Below are 25877 nucleotides of genomic sequence, written 5' to 3'. Positions count from 1 at the left end.
GTCTTTTCCACATTTCTCCCTAGCCTATGTCTACATTTTTTTCTTAAAATTTACCTTTCTAATTTTTGTTCTTTGCTTGAAACATACCATATCCACTTTATCCACTTTATATATAGTGATTCACACCTGAGGAACTCTGTCCTCCCAGCCTCAAATTCTTATTTTAATTTTTATTTTCCTATAATAATAATTTTAACTATATCATCTTCCTAAATTATTGAACCCTTCTGAAATTCCTGTTACAATCCTAATGTTATTTTTTAAATCCAGGTGGGTTTTTTTTGTAGACATCATCTGTCACCAAACAACATTATTACAATATTATAGACTATATCCCCTATGCTGTACTTTTCATCTCTGTGATTTATTTATGACTAGAAGTTTGTATCTCTTAATCCCCCTTATCTATTTCATCCATCCCCCAGCTACTTCCCTTCTGGTAATACAAGTTTGTTCTCTATATTTAAGAGTCTGTTTCTTGGTTTGCCTCTCTCTCTCTCTCTCCCTCTTTCTCCCCTTTACTCATTTGTTTTGTTTCTTAAATTCCAGATATAAGTGAAATCATGTGGTATTTGTTTTTCTTTAATTTATTTCACTTAACATAATAACATCTAGGTCCTTCCATGTTATTGCAAATGGCAAGATCTCATTCTTTTTTTATGGCTGAGTAATATTCCATTGTATAGATATACCACATCTTCCTTATCCTTTGTCTATTGATGGACACTTGGGTTGCTCCCATTTCTTGGCCATTGTAAATAATGCTGCAATAAACATAGGGGTGCATATACCTTTAAATTAGTGTTTCATTTTCTCTGGGTAAATACCCAAATCATAATATATTTCTATTTTTAATTTTTTGAGGAACTGACTTACTGTTTTCCATAGTGACTGCAGCAGTTTACATTCCCACAAACAGTGCACAAAAGTTGCAATTCTAATGTTATTTTCCAAAGTCAAGTTTCCTTAAAAAGCTAGTATTAGAAGCCCTCATCTCATTCTTTGCTTAAACCTCCTTTGGGTTAAGACCACAAGTTCTGTAGCCAACAATCCTGAATGTATATCCTCGAGCATGGGGCCTGCTTGAGATTCTGTCTTCCTCTCTCTGCCACTCCCTGCTCTCAAAAATAGATAATCATTTTCTTAAAAAGAATGTAAACAATAACACTAGTGTTATAAATATACTGAACCATATTTTCACCTAGATAAAGTTGTTGTATCTTGCTCACATGTGCCTTGGCTAAATGCCTTGATGAAATCCAAATATTGTACTTTTATGTCATTCCACTAATTTAATAACCCTTTAGGAGTGCTTGAGTGGCTCAGTCAGTTAAGCGTCCAACTTTGGCTCAGGTTGTAATATCACCATTCGTGTGTTCCAGCCCTGCATCAGGCTCTGTGCTGAAAGCTCAGAGACTGGAGCCTGCTTCAGATTATGTGTTTCCCTCTCTCTCTTCCCCTCCCCCACTCACTTTCTGTCTCTCTTTCTCTCAAAAATAAACATTTAAAAATTTTTTAAAATAACCCTTTAAATCATTAGATTAACTTTTTTAATGGTACTTTAATAACTCTAAAAATGGGAATGGTTTCATCTTTATTTTTAGTAGACTAATATTGGCATCTAGTAAATACTACTAAGCTATTTTAATGTTTCAACAACTTTTTGAAAAGGCATTTCTCACACTATTGTTCTCCAAAATCTTGTTCTTTGAGACATTAGTAGATGTTCTATGCAAAAAAGCAGTGTCAGTGAAGTGAATTTGAGAAATGCTCATATTACAGGCCTCTCTTTTGGTTCATGGTGTGCCTATTAGGATATTAAAGCCTCTGAGAAAAACACCAAAAGCCTGTTTAATTTTATTTAATTCAGTTTTCACACTTACTAATCCTTGGAACATTTTTTTCTTGGAATTCCCACTAACATCTCTTAAAATCAACATTGAGTAACAACAGTTCATTCAAGATCCCTGATCTTCAGCTTCCAGGATCTACCTTCTTTTATTCCTTCTAGAAATTTGGGACACTTTTTGTCTCTGGCTTGTGTCAATCTTTTAATCAAATTCTGGAAATTTTTAAATTTTTTTTTTCAACGTTTATTTATTTTTGCGACAGAGAGAGACAGAGCATGAACGGGGGAGGGGCAGAGAGAGAGGGAGACACAGAATCGGAAACAGGCTCCAGGCTCTGAGCCATCGGCCCAGAGCCCAACGCGGGGCTCGAACTCCCGGACCGCGAGATCATGACCTGGCTGAAGTCGGACGCTTAACCGACTGTGCCACCCAGGCGCCCCGAAATTCTGGAAATTTTTAAAGGTCCATTCAAGTGTCACTTCTTCTTAGAAGGCATGATCACCAATAATTTTGTTCCTCTATAAAATCTTTTCTTGACAGTTTGTCGTGATCAGCCCAGAACTGGTTTAATACTGTGTATGTGTTTTCCTACTCTGATTAATGAATTCCCTTGTAGGCAAAACAGTAATGAATGCTTCTGTTGTTAATGGCATTGTGTCAGTGTTGCTTGGAAAATGGTTTGATTAACAAGGCACTCAATTCCTGAGACTTAACCTTGATTGATGAAAATGTGAAGCTCTTTGGAGGTCCTAGGATTGTGGTAACCGTATCTTCCCTCTTCAACTTCATGTCTTCTTAGGTACACTAGATTGTTCAAGAGACCATGAAACAGTATTTGTTAGAGAATTGCCATTTCAAAAATGTACACTTTATAGAACATTCTGAGTACAGAGATGTCACAAGCCTGCATGGTTAACACATTTGATAATTCTCTAATCACACATTACTGTGTCAAATATCTTACTTATAATGCACAGATTGTGAATCACACCAATAAATAGTTCAGTATATGACTTCAATACATTTTTACAATTTTGGCCATTCATGTTTTACCTATACCACTACTTATACATGGACTATGGGATAAGCCATGAATGAATAAGGAACACTCAGTAGAATTTACTTACAAGAGTGAATTTAAACAAAGGGGAACTATCAAGTACTAAACAAAGTACTAACTAAAACTTTAATATTTACTCTGAGCCATGTAAGTTCACAATAATGCTACAATCCAATTTGTTATACTTGTGAGCGATGAAGTTGCTGTCTTCTAGAATGTAAGGAAAAGAGCCTTGTCAAATAGTTCCCATTTCCAATAGCACAACTGACAACTGTTAATATTATTTCACTTTGTAATAATTTAGGTTCTGTTACTATAAGTACGTATTTACTCTAAGTACTGATTCAGGGGAACACTGGATCAGGCAACTATATGTATTTTAGGGATGCCTTTTATCTTCGGTATTTATTAGGTCATTTGGGTGGTTAGGGGCCCTATAGAGAATTTGATGAAATATATGATAGAGCTTCTCTCAAGCACATGAATATATTGACAAACCCACCAAATTTAGCAAACAGTGAAGTCCTCCCTAAAGTTTTTAAGGATTATGGAATATTAGAATTACATGGTACTGCTCTATGGGACAGTAAGCCTATTATAAATTACAAAAATAATTATTCTGATCCTGCAAAAAAACAGTGGTAAAGTGAGTGTGCTATGCACAACTAGAATAGTTTGACCTGGAATCACCTAGGAGTTTGCAAGAAAACCTTTGGATTTATAGCTCTGACCATAAAGCCCACATTGTTTTCATGTCTCATCTAACCTCTAAGTAGATGTATTACCACCAGCATAATATACAAAATACTCTGGGTACACAAACTTACTATAAACCATACCAATATTCATCATAAGTTACTTAATTCCAATGAGGAATTTGCATTGTCCAATTCAGTCTGCCAGTTAGTTGAGATAAACTTGAAGTCTAAATGAGGTGCTATTTCTATAATGCTTTCAGAAATGATGGGGCCTTCCCATTATTGCAAGTATTATATATGTATATTTATCTTACTTTGTTGTTTTTTATTCTTTCAGCTTTTCAGTGTGTTTCCAGTTTTGGGGTTTCTCCTGAAAAGTCATAAGACCGTACTCAGGAACCGAGATGAATTATTTGCTTTTATAATGATTATAAAAGTGTTATTTCCTAGATTGTCAGCATAAATTTGACAAAAATGACCCAAGAAGTTTCACTGATGGCTCTTTGGTCAGACAGCAGGAGATCATGGTGTTTTGCTCAGGGGTTACCTAGGCCTATTGTGTATTATTTGGTTTAATTAATAGCATCTGGAGGAAAAATATTTCTTTCAAAGAAGGATAGCTGGACTCAATTAAGTTAATCATGGTAGATTTGTACACTCCAAGACATGCTATTTAGTACATTCTGCATTCTCAAATATTTTCCACTGCTTTTTGCATCACTCTCTGAAAAAAAAAAGGACATATACAAGATCCCAAATGTTAGCTTTTAGAATTAGTATACTATTCCTTTTATTGCAAGCTTGAAAATGTGTTTCAGTTGATTAACACAAGAAAGAGTATTTAATGCAGTTTTTTTAAAAAAAGAAAGTGTTGGGCATATTCTAATCACTCAAGTAAAAACTAATTTCCAAGTGGCAAACAGCCTCCCCCATTGTTAGAACTATTTATCATTATTAAATTGGGGACATCGGGGACAGGCTTTATTCAAACACTCTGCACAGCACCCTCATAATAAAAAAATTCCACTGTATCGAGGAAAGAATGCAATGCATTGCTTTTTTAAGTTCATGTTAGGTTATTCACTATGATTGTCCAGTATAAAATTATTTCATCACTAATGATTCCTTTTGCCTTTCAGGAGAAAAGACACATCTATTGCCCATTTCAGTGATGAAAATTTGGCGGCACTTGTTAGTAATCCGTTTGTGGCTAGTACAGAGACCACGGCCTCCACGCTGCACTGGGAGCTTCTGCTCATGATGCGATATACTGAGGTCCAGAGTAAGTCTCCTAAGATTCAGAGCATTGCCTGAAGGAAGGACTCAGAAATCTCTTGGACTGGAAAAGGCAGAATTCTATGGCCACACTGGATACCTTTAATTTATGTCCTTGAGGACAGTGTATACCTTTAGTTTCTTTTTGACGTAAGAAATTAGATTTCACTTCCTAAGCTTCCTGAGACGGTCTGCAGGTGTCACTCCAGGCTGGTCCCCAGAGGAATCTCGGGAATAGAGCCCTCGAGTGGAAGCAGTGCAGAGAAAAGATGAGTCAGGCAGAACTCGGAGAGCACCTGGGTTTGATTTTCACAAGGAAAGAAACGTGAGAAGATGGTTCCAATATCCCCTCCCACGCCAGACTCAAATCACTCTGCGTTTTATCCAGAAAAGGTCTGTGATGAGATCACCAAGCTTGTGGGGTCAGCCCGGCCTCAAATTGCACATCGAACTCAAATGCCATACACAGAGGTGATCGTTCAGAAGTGCAGAGATTTGCTAATACCCTGCCCACAAGCTTACCTCATGCAACCACCACAAATGTTCTATTTAAAAATTACTACAGTCCCGAGGTAAGGGTTTAAGAAGGGGAAATGAGGGGAGAGGGAAAGGATGTCAAATGCTCAAAATCACAGAAGCACTGAAATGAACTGTCAAAGACAATCTTGGCCTACCTTTCTTCCTTCCCACCCTCCTTTCCCTTTTTCCTCTCTCCCTCCCTCCCTCCCGTCCAACAAAAGGTAACTGAGTGTGTCAGTGTGTAAGTACACAGAATAGGGGGTAATTACTCTGTGCAACTTTATAAGGTATAGTTATTTTTATGTGGTAACTGAAGAAATCGGGGATCAGAAGGCTTAAGCGAGGTGGGTGGGTAAAAAGGGCCAGATCCCAGGAAAGGCTGTGCCTCCACTTAGAGCACTGTTTTCACCTCACAGGGCCCCTCCAGCGTCACTGCCCCCCTCACACAGAAACACCCCCCAGACCCTCTGCTTCCCAATCTTACTACTTCCAGATGCATTCTTGTGCTTTCCACTGGCAACCTGAAGAAGTACGCACAGATCTTTGCTAAAAGTACACTGAAGGCAGGGATTGGCATAGGGTCATGGTATGCCCATGGCACTAATTCTTTTCCTTAAAACTAAATCTTCTTGCTGCTTCTGGGCCCATCCCTGCATGAATCCACGGGGGCCACAATGGCTGACACGAGAAAACAAATATAACCAATGTCAAAAAGGTGAAAAAGAGACCACCAAGGAAGCTATAATAATGGCAGGATTTCAGGGTGTCTAACACTCCTGCCCATACTACTGGCTGTTAGTCCCTTGGTTTCACTGAGCCCCAGTGGAAATAATTTAGCATAGTTGTTACGAAGAGGAAAAAAATCCACAATGCCCAGGTACATGTAACTATAAATAAAAAACAAAGCAAGAATGTTTTAAAACAAAACACTTTATTTTTAAAAAGTTTTTTAATGTTTATTTATTTTTGAGAGAGAGGGCGAGCATGATCAGGAGAGGGGGAGAGGGAGAGGGAGAGGGAGAGGGAGAGGGAGAGGGAGAGGGAGAGGGAGAGGGAGAGGGAGAGGGAGAAGGAGAGGGAGAGAGAGAGAGAGAGACAGAGAGAGAGAGAGAGAATCCAAAGCGGGCTCTGAGCTGACAGCAGAGAGCCCGATGTGGGGCTGGAACTCACAGACTGTGAGATTATGACCTGAGCCAAAGTAGGATGCTTAACCAACTGAGCCACCCAGGCGCCCCCAAATAAAACACTTTAAAGCAGTTGTTTGCTTTTTGTGACTCAAAAACTATACAGATTCATGTGATAAAACAGCTAACCACAATGATAGTATTCCAAAACTTTCTTAAAGAGGAGGCTATGATTAAGGTGAAGCAGTAAACATTGTCCTTAATTTAGGGACAGGCTTTTCCTCTTATTCCTGTTTTATTTTTAGTTTTCAGAATACTCTTTCCTGTATCACAATTAAACTTCCTTTCTTTGATGGCCCTATGTTGTTTCATAACCTGTGGCAAGATGTGGAAGGCGGGTAGCTGACTTTTAAGAGTTTGTTTTGAGGGGCCTGTTAAGTTTGTTCACTATCACAGTCCCTCGGGGTAATAGAGCAAAACTTCACTGAGCCTCAAACCTGCCAGGAACTGCACCCAGTTCTAAGGCTCACAGTCACCACATGAGGACTATTTAACTCCCTTCCTATAAATTTAGAAACTGGGACATATCAAAAGTTAAATAACATGCCGTTATCACATAGCAAACACAGGACTACATAAGAATTTGTTTCCAGTTCTGAGTCCAAGACTCGTGTCTTGTAGTAGGTACAGAACAAAAACTTGGTTGAGTAAATGAATGTTCCACGCTCCATCTTAAACTCCGCCCACTGCCCCTCCACTTTCCCTCCTCTCCTATCCTTCTAGAACACACTGTTTCTGAAAAATTGCCAGCCAAGACCTTCACGCATCTTTAAAGAGCCACCATTTTAGGAAGGTATTTAATCTCTGTCATTAATAACCCTTCTCTTTCTAGGGCACTGAGGTCATCACTTTGCTGACCTCTGTACTTTGGGATCAAACACAGTGGGAAAAACCCAACACATTTAATCCTGAGCATTTCCTCAGTTCTACTGGAAAGTTTATCAAGAAAGAAGCTTTCATGCACTTCTCAGTGGGTAAGGTCTCCTACTTTGAGACAGGTGGTTTAAAAAAATCTGGAGAGATTCTGCCTTGTCTGAGAACTGTACTTAGGTTTTGTATTTTTTTTTCCATGTGGCACTAAACATAAAAACGGGAAAGTGGAAAGAGACTTTCCTCCCCAGGCTTTAAATTGGCTGTTAAGACATTAGGCATTGGAATAGTATTTTCTTAAGGAATCCTTGAAGATTCCATGCGGCTGAGGCTAGCGTAGAGCCTTGGGAATCTCATGAGAAAGTGTAGCAAGGGTGACAATGTGCAACTCACTTCACTCCAACCAGAAAAGCTTTGCTTCAATATGTGTAAATACCTATGTCTCTCTTAGGATTTCTTGAGTAGGAGAGGGAGGGAGGCGGCTTAGGAAAGGGAAGAGAGAAGAGCTTTCCACAAGAGTACATTTTGGAATCCAAGGAACTAAATGACTTTACTCTATAATTGCCTGGATCCCTAAGAACCTGAAGTGAATTCTTCATTCCTGGACAAGAATCTTAGAAAAACTATAAACCATAAGCAGTTTGTCACCGTGTGCCTTTCTACTTCAACAGTAGCTTAGCATTCACTCCAGATACCCATTCAGTGATAGGTAAACAGCAGTCACCCAAAGGATAGACTTTCCTTACCTACTGATGACTCAGGGATACAGAGAGAGAGTACAATGCATGCTCCGATTTTTTACACACACACACACACACACACACACACACAGGATGACATACAAGAAAATGTAGGAATGACTCCTGATTTAAATAAAAACATAATATCACATTTGGAAACAGAATAAACAGAAATGAAAAATAATCTACGTGTAATTCACAGTGTTGTGAGCTCAATTTTTCTTAACGCTTCCCTGCATTATATTTTGGGGGGAAACAAAAGCCATGGAAACAAACAATAATCTCTGGAGGGTTCTTCAGCTACGTACTTCTAATTCTGAACCCTCATTTTATAAGTGGAGAGATGGAGCAATTAGTTTCTCAAACATAAAGGTTTTTTTCCTAGTCTCCTTTATGAGACCTTGGATTTACTGATGTTTATGTTTAGAGAGAAGAAACTGATGTTCAAGTTTAAACAGAAGTTTTACTCCCCTTAAAACCCCCTTTTCTCCATAAACAACAATTACTTTTACACTGACCAACACTGTCTCCAGGTCCTCTGTGGTTTCTCACACACCTGGACCTGGAAGCTTCTTTGGACTATGAGACAAACAGTAATAGTCCAGAATTTGGCAGAGAGGCCCATCTTCAAACAATTTTGCCTCAGGAATTCTAAACATCTCCAGATATACTGTGTGTGTGTGTGTGTGTGTGTGTGTGTGTGTGTGTGTGTGTGTGTGTTTTCCTGCTTTAGGACAATCTAGTATTGATACTCTTTTTTTATCCTAGACAAAAAAATGGAAATATCCGTAGAGTATAATAATCACAAAACTATCACAATAAGAAAACATATCATAAAACCAGTTTTGAGTGCTAAGTCCTCATGTTCCTTTAAGTTGTGGTGAAGTCACTCTTCCCCAGTTCTTTTCTTATCACTTCTTTCTTACTTTATTGAGATAGAGATGTTGCTCTCTGGAGGCCTCATTTGATCTTTGATCACCATCACTCTTAACTAATTTTGCATACAGCATTTCTTTTTAAGATAAACAAGATTATTTGCTATGTTTTCACCGATCTATCCTTAAAAGCAAACGAAAATGATACATACTTTGTCTTGTTGGGCAGCTAGACTCTTAACCATGAAACTGAATAAGCCTAAATATAGGGTAGATAATTCACACCCTAAGTTGCATTACATACCCATTTAGATGACACAACTCAATCATACTTTTCATTGTGGGCAGGTGCGAAAATCTGATCCCAAAAGCTAGATTAGGTGTTCCTTCCATGGGCTCCCTCAACACCCTATCATAGCTTGTGACACTGTATTAGATTTACCTGTTTCCTTGTTAGGCTCACCTACTGGGCAGGAAGCCTCTTGGGAACAATAGTCTCACAGCCAAGTTTAATTAAATACCTGAATCTTGTTGACATTGCACATGCATTGGTGGATTGAACTGTTAGCTTTTATTCAATAAACATTTTTAGACAGAAGTAGTGTGTATGGCCTTTCACCCCTAAAAATCCTGCCTTGCTACTAGGCACAGTGAAAAAAATACCCCCCACCACCCCATTTGTGGAGTTAATCTGTTTCCTGGAAGTCCTATATAAACCAAAGTACTGCTTTACCCTGTGTTGTAAATTATCTACATTTAAATATTTCTCTGAACTTCGAAGTCTTTTGTGACTCAGTATACTTATGAGTTATTTTCCAAATTAAATAAATAAACAACAACAAAAGAAATCTAGCTGGCACGTACGTGGCTCAGTAGGTTAAGCATCCGACCAGCTTAGGTCATGATCTCATGGTTCATGAGTTCGAGCCCCATGCCGGGCTCTGTGCTGACAGCTCAGAGCCTGGAGCCTGCTTCAGATTCTGTGTCTCCCTCTCTCTCTTTCCCTTCCCCTGCTTATACTCTGTCCCTCTCAAAAATAAATAAATATTTTTTTTAAAAAGAGAAATCTAGCTGGACTGTCTACAACATTTTACTGGCAGGAAAGCAAAGCATCAGGCTTAGGATTTATAGACTCTGGAAGCAGGAACGAAAAGACTTGGTTGGGCCTTCTGAAGGACTAGAAGCAAAAACTTGTAATAATGCTACATCTCAATCAAATATGCCATCTTTGTTCTATAATATAACCACAAACTCATTAAATTTGAGCCAGAAAAAAAGGCACCATTCTCAACACAATACATCTTAAGAAATATATATAAATATTAAGCCTCCTGGTTTTTTTTCTTTAATAAAAAACTTACCCAGAAGACTTCCTTCCTCAATTTTAACTGACTCCACTTTTCAGATAACTTGACATTTTCCCAAATAAGTCATGTTCCAAAAGCAACCAAGTCTCTGTTCTTAAAATGCTTCAGCATGACCTACTGTCTACTTATCCTTTGGCCTCAGGCCTTATATTCCCTAACTCATGCTCTATGTTCTGGTCAGTCAAAGTTTTTTCAGCCCTGAAATATATCAAAACCCCTTCCACATCTCACCCCATCTTTTCCTGGCTGACTTCTTCTCACCCTTTGCATAGGAGCTGAGATACAAAGCTCTCACACAAAGGAGTCGTCTTCCCTGGCCCTTCAAATCACATTGGGTACCTTTATTATCTGTTCTCATGACACACTTGGCTTTACCTGCTGTAGCATTTTTGACATTGAAATGTTAATGTTTATTTGCTGCCCGTCTCCCTCTTGGGAGCTCATAAGGTATGTAGCATATGTAGTTAATTTTGTATTTCCAGGGCTCAGGCAGAGTCCATGAGGCTCAGAAGAGGTTAAGCAACTAATTCACACATTCTAAAGTAGAAGAAATCACACATGGACAGCTTTTGTCTTTGTCCAGATTGTTTCAGATTTTTGTGCTCATATATCTTATAACCTTCCACCATGTCCATCTCTCCAGGTGTCCGGATGTGCGTTGGTGAGTGACTGGCCAAGATGGAGCTTTTCCTGTTCTTCACCAGCCTCATGCAGAAGTTCGCCGTCCATCCATCCCCTGAGGTCTCCCATCTAGACCTGGACCTAACCCCAGACATTGGCTTTACCACTCAACTCATGCCGAACAAGATATGTGTTCTGCTCCAAGCCTACGCTCTGCAATACAAGACGCAGCCCTAGTTCTTGATGTACCAGCTTCCCTTTTCTGCATTTTGCCAGCCATGATATTCTGCCAAGCACTTCAGCTTTATTTAAATCATGAGCCACATTATCACAGAGGGTTCTGAGTTCCTGTGCTAACCAATGTAGTGGAAACCACCTTACTGCCATTCTCTAAGACAGAACATTGGCACCTAGAACCTTCACTTCCTGCTCTAAGGTCTTTCAAGTCAAATCTGTCCTTTTCTTCCAGGGCACAGGACACATCTAAGTATCACCAATCAACCGTTTTAATTGGTTTGCGCAGGAAAGCAACATAATGCTTTGTTCTAGAATGCCCAAGAACACCTTCAAAACTGCAAGGAAGAAAATTAAACTTAAAATTTTTTTTTAATATTTATTTATTTTTGAGAGAGAGAGAGAGACAGAGCATGAGCAGTGCACGGGCAGAGAGAGAGGAAGACACAGAATCTGAAGCAGGCTCTAGGCTCTGAGCTGTCAGGCACAGAGCCTGACACAGGGCTTGAATTCACAAGCTGTGAGATCATGGCGTGAGCCGAAGTCAGACATTTAACCAACTGAGCCACCCAGGGGCCCTAAGAAAATTCAACTTTTGAGTGAGGAGCACACTAACCATAAGACATTGGCTTCATTCTGTGAATAACCAAAAAGGGAGGATTAACAGCAGATAATTGCTTACGAGTACTGCCAGTTTGCTGAGCTCAGAAAGCGAATTCTCCTGCTCTGACATAACTGGAACTTGCAGACCCCACTCCCCTGTGTTCAGTGCTCTGAAGTCCCAGTGAAGGCACATGCAAGCGACACGGCTGCAGAATAACAAAATCATCGTCAGTTCCCGAGACACAAAAAGCATCTTCAGTTTTTATGAAGTCAAATGTATGTCCCCATCATCAACATAAATGGTTCTCCCCTGCTCTTACCTGATCCCTGTCAGAGCAAAACTGGCACTGGATAAAGTTATGCCATGAAGCAAGACTTTAAGGCTACTGCAATAGAGAAAAGATGCCAGAACTTAGTCTGAACTCAACTCTGCTGAAACAAGGCGGGGAAGAGTTTTGAAGTGTCCTGGTGAGCTAGTAGAAGAGCACAGGTGATGTTTAGTGTGGAGGCTGATCAATGGCATGTGTCCCCTACTCTGATTTACTTTATAACTTGCACATTTTTTCTCTAGGATTAGGCCATGAGTGTTTGCTAACTAACAGCATCCGTTGAAGCCAGGCTTCTACCCTCCCAGGGGGACTGGAGACAGGGGTGCTGTCTTCCTTGATAACTGCGTTTCAAAGAGATGGGTTCCAGGTCCTTGAGAAAGACATCCTTGGGTTGTAAATGTGGCAGGAGGCTCTTTTTTTTTTTTTAATAATTACAACTCAAAGAGGGCAGAGAAAGAATTGATAAGTCAAAGTTTTCTAAAGTAAATGCCCTAAGAAAATGGAAGGCAGGACCTAAAGTCAGGAAAAAGCTGGTCTAAAGCTTAGTCAAACTGAGAGGAATGTTACGTCCTTCTTGGTCATCCCCCAAGCAGCACTGTACACAGAGTCCTTTTAGAAAGAGTCAGATGGGGAATATTCAGGTTCCCCGACTTTGTTGAACTAAATAAAGCCATCAATGCCAAAAGAAATAGGACCTGTTAATTTTAACTTATTGTTTGAACACATTCAAGAAGTAGCAGCATTTTCTGAGTTACACTTAGTACCTAACTGGTGTACAATAATATATGTTAAATCTCCATCCAAAGTCAAAATTAATTTGTGGACTGCTTTCACTCATAGAGGGAAAAGACACAATTTTGATTAGAGATCAGGAAATATGAGCTTTAATTCCAACCCTTTAGTCCCCCACGTTTGTGACTTTATGACCACATGTTGGCAGTGGCATACTTAGTGAATCTGGCACCAAAATGAATTTTTAAAACCAGCATGAGTTGGGAGAACTGGACAGCAACATGCAGAAGAATGAAACTAGACCACTTTCTTACACCATTCACAAAAATAAACTAAAAAATGGATAAAGGACCTGAATGTGAGACAGGAAACCATCAAAACCCTAGAGGAGAAAGCAGGAGAAAACCTCTCTGACCTCAGCTGCAGAAATTTCTTACTTGACACTTCTCCAAAGGCAAGGGAATTAAAAGCAAAAACAAACTATTAGGACCTCATCAAGATAAAAAGCTTCTGCACTGCAAAGGAAACAATCAACAAAACTAAAAGGCAACCAACGGAATGGGAAAAGATATCTGCAAATGACAAATCAGACAAAGGGCTAGTATCCAAAATCTATAAAGAACTCACCAAACTCCACACCTGAAAAACAAATAATCCAGTGAAGAAATGGGCAGAAGACATGAATAGACTTTTCTCTAAAGAAGACATCCACATGGCCAACAGGCACATGAAAAGATGCTTACGGTCACTCCTCATCAGGGAAATACAAATCAAAATTACCCTGAGATATCACTTCATGCCAGTCAGAGTGGCCAAAATGAACAAATCAGGAGACTATAGATGCTGGAGAGGATGTGGAGAAATGGGAACCCTCTTGCACTGTTGGTGGGAATGCATACTGGTGCAGCCACTCTGGAAAACAGTGTGGAGGTTCCTCAAAAAATTAAAAATAGATCTACCCTATGACCCAGCAATAGCACTGCAGGGAATTGACCCAAGGGATACAGGAGTGCTGATGCATAGGGGCACTTGTACCCCAATGTTTACAGCAACACTTTCAACAATAGCCAAATTATGGAAACAGCCTAAATGTCCATCAACTGATAGATGGATGAAGAAGTTGTGGTTTATGTATACAATGGAATACTACTTGGCAATGCGAAATAATGAAATATGGCCTTTTGTAGCAACGAGGATGGAACTGGAGAGTGTTATGCTAAGTGAAATAAGTCATACAGAGAAAGACACCATATGTTTTTACTCATATGTGGATCCTGAGAAACTTAACAGAAGACCATGGGGGAGAGGAAGGGGAAAAAAAAAAAGTTACCCAGAAGGAAGGAGGCAAACCATAAGAGACTCTTAAAAACTGAGAATAAACTGGGGCGCCTGGGTAGCTCAGTCGGTTGCGTGACTGACTTCGGCTCAGGTCATGATCTCACAGTTTGTGGGTTCAAGCTCTGCGTTGGGCTCTGTGCTGACAGCTAGGAGCCTGGAGCCTGCTTCGGATTCTGTGTCTCCCTCTCTCTCTGCCCCTTCCCCACTCATGCTCTGTCTCTCTCTGTCTCAGAAATAAACATTAAAAAATTAAAAAAAAAAAACCTGAAAATAAACTGAGGGTTGATGAGGGGTGGGAGGGAGGGGAAAGTGGGTGATGGGCATTGAGGAGGGCACCTTGTTGGGATGAGCACTGGGTATTGTATGGAAACCAATTTGACAATAAATTTCATATTAAAAAAATAAACAAATAAAAAAGTTAAAAAAAAAACCAGCATGAGACTGTTCAGCAATAGTCATAAAGTAAAACAAAGAACTTTGATCCTTTGGTTAGTCTAATATTTTGTGTAAATAATTGTCAAGTTAACTAATAAGTAAACTTTAATAAAATTGAAGTATCTGCAAAAGAAACAGAACTACTAAATTACACCACTCATGCAATGTTTGATTTTCTTGACTCATTCTTTAGTTTTAAAATAATGAATAAAAAATAAATTTAATGTTAAATACATTATCCGAGTCCAGTAAAATAGTTTGTGTATGAACTAAATTTGCAGTTATCAAACAAAAACTATTACAATTTACTGTTTTCTTATTTTAAATTTTACACATAATATCTCATGAAGTGTCAGAACTGAAGTAACTCACGTTCATTTTCTTAATCACTATAATTGCTCTGTCAATGTTTATACTGAATCTTGAGATGCAGGAATATATAAGGGTTGGAGACAAAACGTGCACTCCTAGTGAGTTGAAAGTATTCAGAACCCTTAGGAATTTACTCTCAAAATGAATACATGTAGTTGATTCCACATGCATGTGTGAGAGAGATATTAGGCGGACAACACGGAAGAGTTCTTTAAATGATCTTCCTCACAAAAAAAAAACTTTTAATGTGTTCATTTCAAGCTTACACTTGTATTATTCAAATTCAAGCAGTAATCAGGAATTTTTTAGAAGTTAGATCAACAATAGAATTTTTTTAGAGAGGGGTATTCTATCACTAAACACTTGGTGATGATAAAAAGCAGATAGACTTTTAGTTCAGGTTTATCCCTGTTTTAACAGCTCTAAAGATGACACACAGCTTTTGTTTTGCTCCTCAGGCCAAGTCCTTGGCATGTCATTAATTACAGGTCACAGAATCTCCTTTCTTCCACTCAAACATGTTTTTAAGTTCACTTATTTATTTTGAGAGTGAGAGAGAGAGCAGGGGAGGGCAGAGAGAGAATCCCACCAGGCTCCACACTGTCAGCAGAGCCCAATGTGGGGCTCAAACTCACAAACTGTGATATCATGACCTGAGCTGATATCAAGATTTGTACGTTTAACCAACTGAGCCATCCAGGTGCCCCCTTCCATTCCAACATTTTGATTATAGAATTATTTCACTTGTACATTTGCACATTTTCCCACTCAGTTATGTTGGGATGGAAAGACTGCATAACCTAGTGTAATACTGTATGCTAATTATACTACAATTAAAAAAAAAAGAAAGAAAGAAAGAAAAGAAGGACTGCAGAGCCTGAACCATATAACCTCAGGGATCTGCATTAATACTGAGGCTGGCTTGAAAGTCCACAGGTACTCTCATGGCTTCTCTGAGACACAGAGAACCATGAGAACCAGCTGTCAGAGAACCAATCTTTACAGAAATTGTGTACAGAAGCCCTTGCTGAGAGCTGTCTTGGTTTTGTAAAAAGTATCTGGTGTCCATTATACTCCCCCACCCTTCTCCCAAGTAAGCTGAATTTGGGAATTCAATTATATCCACTTTTCCAAAAAGCTAGTAAACTTTCGAAACAACTTCAAAGTCGTAAGATTTTTTTTTTTTTTTGAAGTTGGACGTGTGCCTAAGGATAATAGAGTGGGTATAGAATCAGCTTTAAGATTCAGGGTTTTGGGCCTCGGGCAGGTTGTCTAACAAACCAGGCTTACGATCAGGCTTATGCACCCAGCAATCTCAGTGACCACTGGGAAATCCACATGCCCAGGTAGACTTTACACAGCCCTTACCTCAGTAAGGAGGCACTAATCCATTATACAGCATTTTGGATCCCAACAGTCAGGGCTGAACTATGCCAAAGCATATTTCACCCCCATAAAGAAACTACTTGCAATGCTGTACTCTGGATGTTTCTAAGAAATAAATATAATGCGATTATCTCCAAAAAAGAATTCTGTGTCTGGACCTTCCAGAATTCTGTGACTAGGTCTTCTGGTGTCTAATTCTGTCTTCAAGATTGTCCTAAAATTAATGAGAGACTGAATATAAAAGTGGACAATGACCAGGCCATGTATGATAATATATGAAAAAAGACAGAAAAGCATCTTAGTAAAAGCCACTCGTTTGGTTTTGATATGATTTCTTGTGTTGTATGTGTTCTCTTCTGTTATGAAAGACTGAAGCCTGGGTTAGGATAAAAAGTGAACTAATCGGTAATAATAACACAGATAATAGTAATATTATTATAATAGCTAATATTAAGCATGATTGTTGTTCCAAGTATTTTTAACTTACTCCTGGGGGAAAAAAAACAAACCTTATGATGTTGATATTATTAATCTGGTTGTAGAACTATGACCACAATTTGTAAAGCAAATAGCTTGGGAACCACAGCCTCAGCAGCAATCAGCCCAGAAAGATCAGAACTTGGTCAGTGACTGCCAGCTTCCTTTTTTTTTTTTTTTTTTTTTTTTTTTTGGTACCCTTCTAGCGCAGGATACACCAGAGAAAGCCCCAAGCCAAACATACAAGAAGTCTAAAAATAATTTTTTTAATGTTTACTTATTTATTTTGTAAGAGAGAGAAAATAAGCAGGGGAGGAGTAGAGAGAGAAGAGAAAAAATTCCAAGGGGGCTCCAGGCTCAGAGTGGGGGCCAGACTCAGAGCTCATTCTCACAACTGTGAACCACAACCTGAGCAGATATCGAGAGTCAGTGGCCAACTGAGCCATCCAGGTGTCCCAAAGAAGTTTTTTTAGATAGCCCACCTCCACCTTCTCTATGTTAATAATTTCCAATCAGAGCACATATGAAGCCTTTTTTCACTACTGTCAAAGGAAAATTGTACCAGACAGAATGGAACAGGCAAGGAAGAATATATTTAACACTTATAAATAACTTTAAGAACTTATTGCAATAGGAGAGAGAAGATGAACTGAATTAAACTCAACTCCTTTGAAATAAAAGGTGAGAGAGTTTTTAAGCACTGGGGTAGGTTAGTGGAAAAGTACTGGGGGGGCACTGAGAGGAGGGTGGTCAATTCAGTCAGGCCCTCTTGTTTGCTAATTGATACTTATTAAGGTAGGCTCTTACCTTCTCCCAGACACTGGAAGTTAGGAGCCCTATCTTTTTTTTTATTACATTTCCAAGAGATGGCTCCCAGATCCTTGAGAAAGATGTTCCCCAGATGTAAAAACAGACATGAAGTTGAGAGATTTACATGCCAAAGAGGCAAAGAAAGAATTGATAATTTCAAGTTTTCTAAAGAAAATGCTCCAAGGAAAGGGAGGTCAAAAGCTTACACTCAGAAAGCAAGCTGTCTGGTTTAGTCAAGCTGGGGGTAACATTAAGGTCATCGTGGTTACTGTAAAGCATTCCCACTGCCCTGCCTGTCTTTGCTTCCCTGCCCAGTGCCAAGTGAGGCGGGCTAATTCCTTTCCTACACCGAACTCTAAATAAAGAACCTCTGCCCGTCCAGTTTTGCAAAGGCTGCAGTCTCCCCAAAAGTATTCATTCTATCTTAACACTTTGAAATCTGAGTTTGAATTTAAAGTTAATTCCAAGCCTCAAAGCAAGCAAGTCTAACGTTTTGTTGGTCACTATTGGCAGAACAGTGCCTAAGAACGGATTATAACTTCTTACTCTTTCCAAAGTAAACAGTACTGTGTCACCTCTTATCTTCATCTGGAGAAGTTACTAAGATTTGCCCTCCTTAATTAAAGAGCAAAGTACCCACTAGAGTTCTAAACAAATCAGGGTGTTCAAGAGTCAAGGCCTTTGTTTTCTTATCTGAATCACTGATTCGTGGATTCAAATTCAGGCTCCACCTTCCTCCCCAACCCCTTGCAATTCATTAACAGGAGACCTGACTCAGCCTGTAGAAGTGTTGAAATTGTGTTTTCCTTAATGACTTCCTGCCCTTCCTCCCTTAAGGGGTTTTTTAAGTACTGTCTCACATTCTTAGGTAATAAAAGAACCGCATTTCTGAACTCTAATAATCAATGTTTCATTATGAAAACCTCTAGACTAATGACTCTTTAAAAAAAACCACAGATTTTTAAAGATCTCCTTGCCAATTCACGAATCAATATATACCTCACTCTTTTGTAATCTCTAAATGCCTTTGTAATTCTACAAAGTGTTATCTCCATGGCATTGTTAACAATTGTTAATGGGGAAGAGAGAAAATGAAAACGTTTTGGTTTTCGTGACAAAGTAGGACACAGAACTACATACAGCATATACATCAGTACTTCTCAAATTTTAATGTGAGCCACCCAGTGGTCTTGTGGGAATACAAATTGTGATTAAATATCTAGACTGGGGCCCGAGATTCTCCAAGTCTAAAAAAAACTATTCTTAGAGATGCCCATGCTTCTGGTTCACCCTGAATAGCATCACTATATCTTAGTTTATGTAATTGACAATACTCAGATTTTATAATTGCCTATGCCAAGAAAAGTATAGGTCTGTAGGTATGGATATATACATAAAAAATAAAGTAAATAGGGGCGCCTGGGTGGCGCAGTCGGTTAAGCGTCCGACTTCAGCCAGGTCACGATCTCGCAGTCCGTGAGTTTGAGCCCCGCGTCAGGCTCTGGGCTGATGGCTCAGAGCCTGGAGCCTGTTTCAGATTCTGTGTCTCCCTCTCTCTCTGCCCCTCCCCCGTTCATACTCTCTCTCTCTGTCCCAAAAATAAATAAACGTTGGAAAAAATAAAATAAAATAAATAAAACAAGACTGGAAATGTATCAGATATGAACAGATTTGGGGTCATGGGTGAATTTTTGTTTCCTTTTACTCCAGTTTTCTTTTTCCTTGCAAACTATTTCCTCAAACTTTTCTGCAGTGAATATAACTTCTTCTTTTAACAGGAAGATTTGTCTTTCTTTCTCCTTTTTATAAGCAAAAAGGCATATAAAGTATTGGTGATAAGCAACAAGAATAAGAACAGCAAGTCAAATGTAATGCATCTCAAAGTTGGTGAAGGATGTAGACAAAGGTTTTAAGAGAGGACAACACTTGCCTAATGGGGACAAAGGTTTTAAGACAGGCCAACACTTGCCTGATGGAACTTATGTGATATTTGCCTTATGGTCACTTGAGTGGCCATGGGGCTTCTGGAAGTCCTTGCTATGATTCATCCACCTGAGACAATTATAGATGATCATATTTTCCAGCAAGGTGGTGGTAAGACCAAACAGCCAACACCCAGCCATTCGCAGAGATTTCTTAGTATTGAGAATGCTCAAATTTCACTTTGGATTCACTCCCAGGACACTGTGAATGGGAAAAGACTCCTCAGGCTCCTCACTCAAGAGGGTTCTGTTTGGATATTGAAAACCTGTGCAGCTAATTCAACAGTGCTTCAACTTACTACTTCGTATCAGGGAGACCTCGGTTTAATTAGGAAATCTGTAAGCGCATTGTAGGCAGTCAACAAGAAGGCTGGCAAGTGCTTTAAAAATAACCTTTATTTTAGGGGCACCTGGGTGGCTCAGTTGGTTAAGCGGCTGACTTCGGCTCAGGTCATGATCTCACAGTTCATAAGTTCAAGTTCCGCATTGGGATCTGTGATGACAGCTCAGAGCCTGGAGCCTGCTTCCGGTCTGTCTCCCTCACTCACTGCCCCTCCCCTGCTCACACTCTGCCTCTGTTTCTCAAAAAAATAAAAATAATTTTTTTTTACGTTTATTTATTTTTGAGACAGAGAGAGACAGAGCATGAACGGGGGTGGGGCACAGAGAGAGGGAGACACAGAATTGGAAACAGGCTCCAGGCTCTGAGCCATCAGCCCAGAGCCCGACGCGGGGCTCGAACTCGCGGACCGCGAGATCGTGACCTGAGCTGAAGTTGGACACTTAACTGACTGAGCCACCCAGGCGCCCCAAAATAAAAATAATTTTTACTGGAGATAAAATTAACTTAAGCATACTTGGACTAAAAGAGTTAAGCTGATTTGAATAAATACATTTTTGTCAGAAAGGAGGTAAGATGAAAACGGGTATCTATTCTGCTTCTCTGGGACAATAGGGCATCAGATTTAAAACTCTAAGGGGAAACTAACCTGACACGTAAAGAAAGCATTCAAAACTCCTACCAAGGGGAACTAAGCAGACTTGAAACCTCTTCAAAGACTCTGTCAAGCATGATGCACCTTAGGCCTTTGAGTCAAGATGTGGAGGTCATTTCTAAGAAATTTAAGGATGTACCTGAGATAAGTTTAAGCAAAAACCAGAGATAAGTTTTTTCTTTCAGGAATGCATAAGAGTCAATAAAATCACTGGTTTGGATCACAGGATTCCTGGTGTTGTTTGCTTTCAGCTGTTTTTCTTATTAAATAAAAGAATGCTTAGGATGAAAGTGAACTAAACAATCACAACACTAATAATAACAGCTAACTCAGCATTTTTACTGCACCAAGCATTATTCTAAGGTTTCTTCATTTAACTTAATCCCAGGAAAAAACACTTTATTATGAGGTTGATGCTATTTATTATTCCTACTTAATAAATAAGGACACAGAGGCACATAGAGATTAAGCACTTGTCCAAAGTCATAGTAAGAAATGGGACAGTTTTGAACCCAAAAGCTGAACTTCAGAGTTTGCCTCCATACAGAAGGCAACAAAATGACATTTTGGTCAATGTTGAGGAGGCTTTCCTTGCTGACTATAAATTCAATGTTCAGTCATCTGGGGCATATAATGACTCACAACCAAACTCATTAAATTAATTTTCAGTCCTGAAAACTGTCTACCAAAGAAATTTAACCTCACATAGGGGCCAGACAAGTTTGTTGGAGTAAAGGATAACTCACTTTATGGGGCTTATATTACCCTTTCTATCTACCAAGCAGCTTTGAACAGAGATGAGGTCAGGTGCTGAATTCTTCTCTCCAGTGTGGGTCTCATGGTCCTAACAACTGCCAGTGGTGATCCTCCAGCCAAAAGACCTTGTAGGACTCTGGGGCATCAAGGTGATTCTAGCACCTTCCATAAACATGAGTCAGAAAACCCAGGATGCTCTGTCATGTTTTGACTCCCTACAAGTAAGTCCCTCTGAAGGCCATTCTCAAACCTTTAGAAGGGAGACTGTATTCTTACCTACTTAGTAAGCGTACGCAATTACTAGCTGTGTGACCTACCCAAGCCACGTGGTCTCTATACCTAGGTTAGGTCATCTGTAAAACAGGGATGTATCTTACCTATCTTGTCTGCCAGGAGGCAAGAGGATCAGATGATATCTGAGGACATTTCAAGCTCTAAATTGAAAAATAAAGGGCAAAGAGGGAGGAATGAGGTAGGGGGCACTATTCAACAGTTTACTCCTCAAAAGCCAGGAGTCCCATTTGTTTTGTTCATTCTTGAAGTAACCAAAGACTCCTTCAGCACAGCTGAAGTCCAGCAGTACATCTTTGCTTCTCACCGATCTCCAAACCAGGCCACACTACTAAGGAGTTCATGACAACAGTATTTAATAAAAAAAGAGGAACAAACAAAATGAGTTATTTCAATAGCACCAGAAAAAATTTCTTTCTTTTCCAACACATCAAGAGAGACGTATTTTCAATCCAGTCTTGCATACAAATGGTATTAATAAGGAGCTAAGGACATGAGTTAAGATACACAAATCATGTAAAGCAAACTATACATTATCTATCTTGAGATCCGATTTATCTACCGTATTTAAAACCTTAAAATAAATAACAACCAGATAAAAAGTATTTTTACTAGACTAAATACTTTGGAGTACAAAGCCCATTTAAATGGCATCTCACCTTCAAAGCTGGGTCTTCTGTTCTCCCTCTTCTTTTCCTAGTTTTGTTTTTTTTTTTCCCCTAACACTTGATGAAATAAAACAGAATAATGTGCACATCAGAAGTAAAAGCAAAATATTTTGTTTACTTGCTACTTCAATTTTCCCATTTCTTTTTACTTTCTTTTTCAGCTTTAAAAGAAGCCGCTCTCCTCACCTACTCCCATCCCCTTTAGAGAGCAGACCTCAAACTGCACTTCTGATTTTAGTTCTTAGATCACGGAGGCAGCAAAGAGATCAATTGAGATGTATTGCAAAATGAGACTTAATAAAAGCATTTTCTTATTTAAAAAGGCTCACATTTTACCAATCTGAAAATACCTTTCCTGCCCCTCTTCTCAATGACTTAGGTCCCCAGGCCGTCACAGTATTTAATACACAAAGGAGGTATTATGTTGCTCACTGTTCTTCATTCTGTATGGAGTGACATCCGCCTCCCAGAAGCGCTGCCCCAGTCTTTTAAAAAGTCCTCCCTTTGGATAACTACCGGCTGGCGTTCCCAGGAGAGAATTTTTCTTTTAAGGATTATTGCTCAACCACCTGCTCGCAACATTCCTCAGGCTCTCCTTTCCTGTTTCATATCCTCGGGCAATCAAGTCCTCGGGGACCGCGAAGTGACCTCTCCGCAGCGTGGACGCGGGGTGCCTCCCCCCAAGGGGAGAGAGCCCGGGGTTCTCGGGGGGCCTGGCGCCCCAGAGCCGGCTTCATTCCCTGTTGGTGCGAAACGTGATCGCGGTCATGGAGTGCTCCTCCGTGCGCCTGGTCATGCGGCCCTGCGTCCAGGCGGTCCACAGGACTTCCTCTGTTACCTGATAGTCCACGATCCGCACGAGCACGGACTTGGGCGGGGCTGCGGGGTCCTGCGGCGGGGCTCCGAACGGAGCGTCTACACGGCTGCCAGAAATTCCCTTTTTTCCCGGAAAGAGGGAAGGGCAGTAGGGTTCCCGGTCGTCTCCGGCCGCCTGGAAGAAGTCCTCCTCACCGGCCGCTTCTTCCCGCGCAGGGTCCCCTGGAGTCCCCAACCATCTTTCTGGGTGCAGAAGAAAGAGCACTTTCTCTCTGACCCAGGGCTCACAGTCCAGGTTCTCCGCCACCGGGCGGTTCTCGGGAGCGCCGCCCCGGCTTCCGCTCGCCCCCGCAGTCGCCGCGGGATTCCGGGAGCCAGGAGCCAGGGGAGCCCCGCGCCCCACGTCTCGCGGAAAGGACCCGGCGCGCCCCAGGCTGCGGGGAGCGTCCGCGAGATTCTCAGGCCCGCGGGGCCCCGGAGCCCCGGGGCCCCCCAGCCCGGTGGGAGGCTCATTCATCCGTCGGCCCTTTCAGCGGTTCACGCGGCAAACTCCCGCTGAGCTGGGGAAAGCGCGGGCCGCGCGGGCGCTGGGTGTGGTCCCGGGGCCGCCCGCCTCGCCCCGCCCCGCCCCGCCCACGGCCAGCTGGGTGCAGACCCCGCCTCCAGCCGCTCGGCACCTCCCCGCGCGTCCACCTGGGGCCGCCTAGCTTGACCTCCCCGCAGGCGTTTCTCTTTCTTCTTCTTACCCTCGGCCCTAGCCCAGCTGCTTTTTTCGTACTTCTCTACCCCTTCTTACATCCCAGTTGTATTCTGGTTCCCACCTTCTGCTTTTCTACAGGGCAGAGGCGCAAAAGACACCCTCGCACAACGCCCCCCCTGAAGTGCCCGCGACGAGGCGCCCTCTTCTTTCCAACGACACGCCTCCAGGTGAAGGAATAGGGAAGGTTGTTTTGGGTTTGCTTTAATTATCTGAGTTAATCAAATGCTGTGAAAACGGTTTCGTGTCCACTCCAAATCCATCCCCATCATGCTGCCAACATTATTGAATGTGGATCTAGGATCAGGCTAGAAAAGTTGAAGCCTTTGAGAACGCGGCTTCTGGTGGGGTTGTTCTTCTTTTGGGATGCCAGGGTCTGCAGGACAATGGTAGCTTCTATCTTCATTTTGGCTATAATCGATGCTTATCCTGCGAAGGGGGTTAGTGCTTTGCATGGAACAAAAACAAAACAAAAACATCACTAAATGAACGTCTTCAGGATTTAAAATTTGGTGTTTGCGTCATTTTTGTATTTTTTTATTTTTGTAGAACAAAGATCAAGGTGTCTTTTTTTTAAAGTTTATTTATTTGTTTTGAGAGAGAGAGAGTATAAATGGGGAGGGGTAGAGAGAGCGAGAAAGGGAATCTCTGCACTGTCAGTGCAGAGCAGGATGCAGGCTCGAATTCACAAACCGTGAGATCATGACCTGAGCTGAAATCAAGAGCCTGAGGTTTAGCCAACCAAGCCACCCAGGCTCTCCTCATCATTTTTTAAATCTATACCTTTACTCCTCCATTCCCTTTCTCTTTCACCCCAGAGGTTAAAAAAAAAAAAAAAAAAAAAAAAAAAAAAAAAAAAAAGTATGTATCTGAAGTTCTGAAGGAAAAAAAAAAGTATGTATTTCTGGGTAGACTTTTGGAATCTTCTCATTGGCCACCTGCTGACACCCTCATCCTTGACTAGGGTTAATGGGGGAAACTAGCTCATGGAGAAAGGGAGGTCAGTTTGTGATTGCCAGTCCATCCTTAGTAACAGGTGCTTGTTTTATTAGAAAGTGTTCGCTGTTTTCCTGTCTACTTAAGTAAAAATGACTGGGATGGTGGAAATTTCTACCCATATCTGAAGAACCAAGTGGTGTGCTTAAAGAGATATTTTGGAAAGAGAGGACCTTCTGCTGTTTATGAAGTCGTTCATATGTATATGAGTGTTGGAGGAGTGAGAAAACCTGGGTCAGATCTGGCTGAAAAGATGCCTGACCTTGGGCTGGTTACTGCTAAATGACAAAGTTTTTAAATGTTTTAGACAAGAATTGTTCTAAGCACTCTATATATTTAAATTCATTTATTCTTCACGATAGACTAAGCAAGTAGTACCATAACTCTAGTCTCCTTGAGAACTTTGAAGAACAAGGTTAAATTTTTGTCCAAGGTCAAGCACCAATAAACAGTGGAGCCAGGATTCTAGCATGTTTTAATGCTTCCTCCTATTTCCAGTTACTCCTGTTTTAAGCCTACAACTTCATGTTCTTTTCTGTTCATTTACTTAACCACTAATTACTGAGTGTGTGGGAAATGTCAGCCAATATTCTAGGTGATGGGGACACCTGGGGGAACAGGCCAAATTGCTTGTCCTCTTGAAGCTTTTATTCTTCAAACCCTATGTCCAAAAGTAGGATATAATACCTTAACTTTAATGTACATGAAAATCTCCTGATGATTAATGTCTTACCCTACTCTCAGCAATTCTGTTCTTATAGAGTTGGATAGCACTCAGAATATGGATTTTGAGCAAGCCCACCAGTAAATCTGATGCTAGTAGTCCATGGACAGCATTAGG

At 40.6% G+C, this 25877-nt stretch overlaps 1 long non-coding RNA gene and 1 other non-coding gene across 2 annotated transcripts in view; one reads left to right on the top strand and one right to left on the bottom strand.

Annotated features, from left to right (window-relative positions):
• Positions 1-2293: 2293 nt before the first annotated feature.
• Positions 2294-23886, bottom strand: CB2H6orf141. Its single transcript, XR_006597822.1, has 3 exons — positions 22459-23886; positions 5016-5179; positions 2294-2654 (listed from the first exon to the last, which is right to left on the bottom strand). It is a non-coding gene; the product is annotated as a chromosome B2 C6orf141 homolog (transcript).
• Positions 23857-25877, top strand: part of LOC123385389 — a 17954-nt gene continuing 15933 nt past the window's right edge. The window contains exon 1 of the long non-coding RNA XR_006597823.1: positions 23857-24210. This is a non-coding gene — a long non-coding RNA (uncharacterized LOC123385389). The remainder of the gene's footprint in view (positions 24211-25877) is intronic.

This window comes from Felis catus, chromosome B2, assembly GCF_018350175.1.
Source record: "Felis catus isolate Fca126 chromosome B2, F.catus_Fca126_mat1.0, whole genome shotgun sequence".
Taxonomy (NCBI): Eukaryota; Metazoa; Chordata; class Mammalia; order Carnivora; family Felidae; genus Felis; species Felis catus.
The sequence above is the reverse complement of the archived record's forward strand: the minus strand, read 5'-3'. Positions and strand labels throughout refer to the sequence as shown.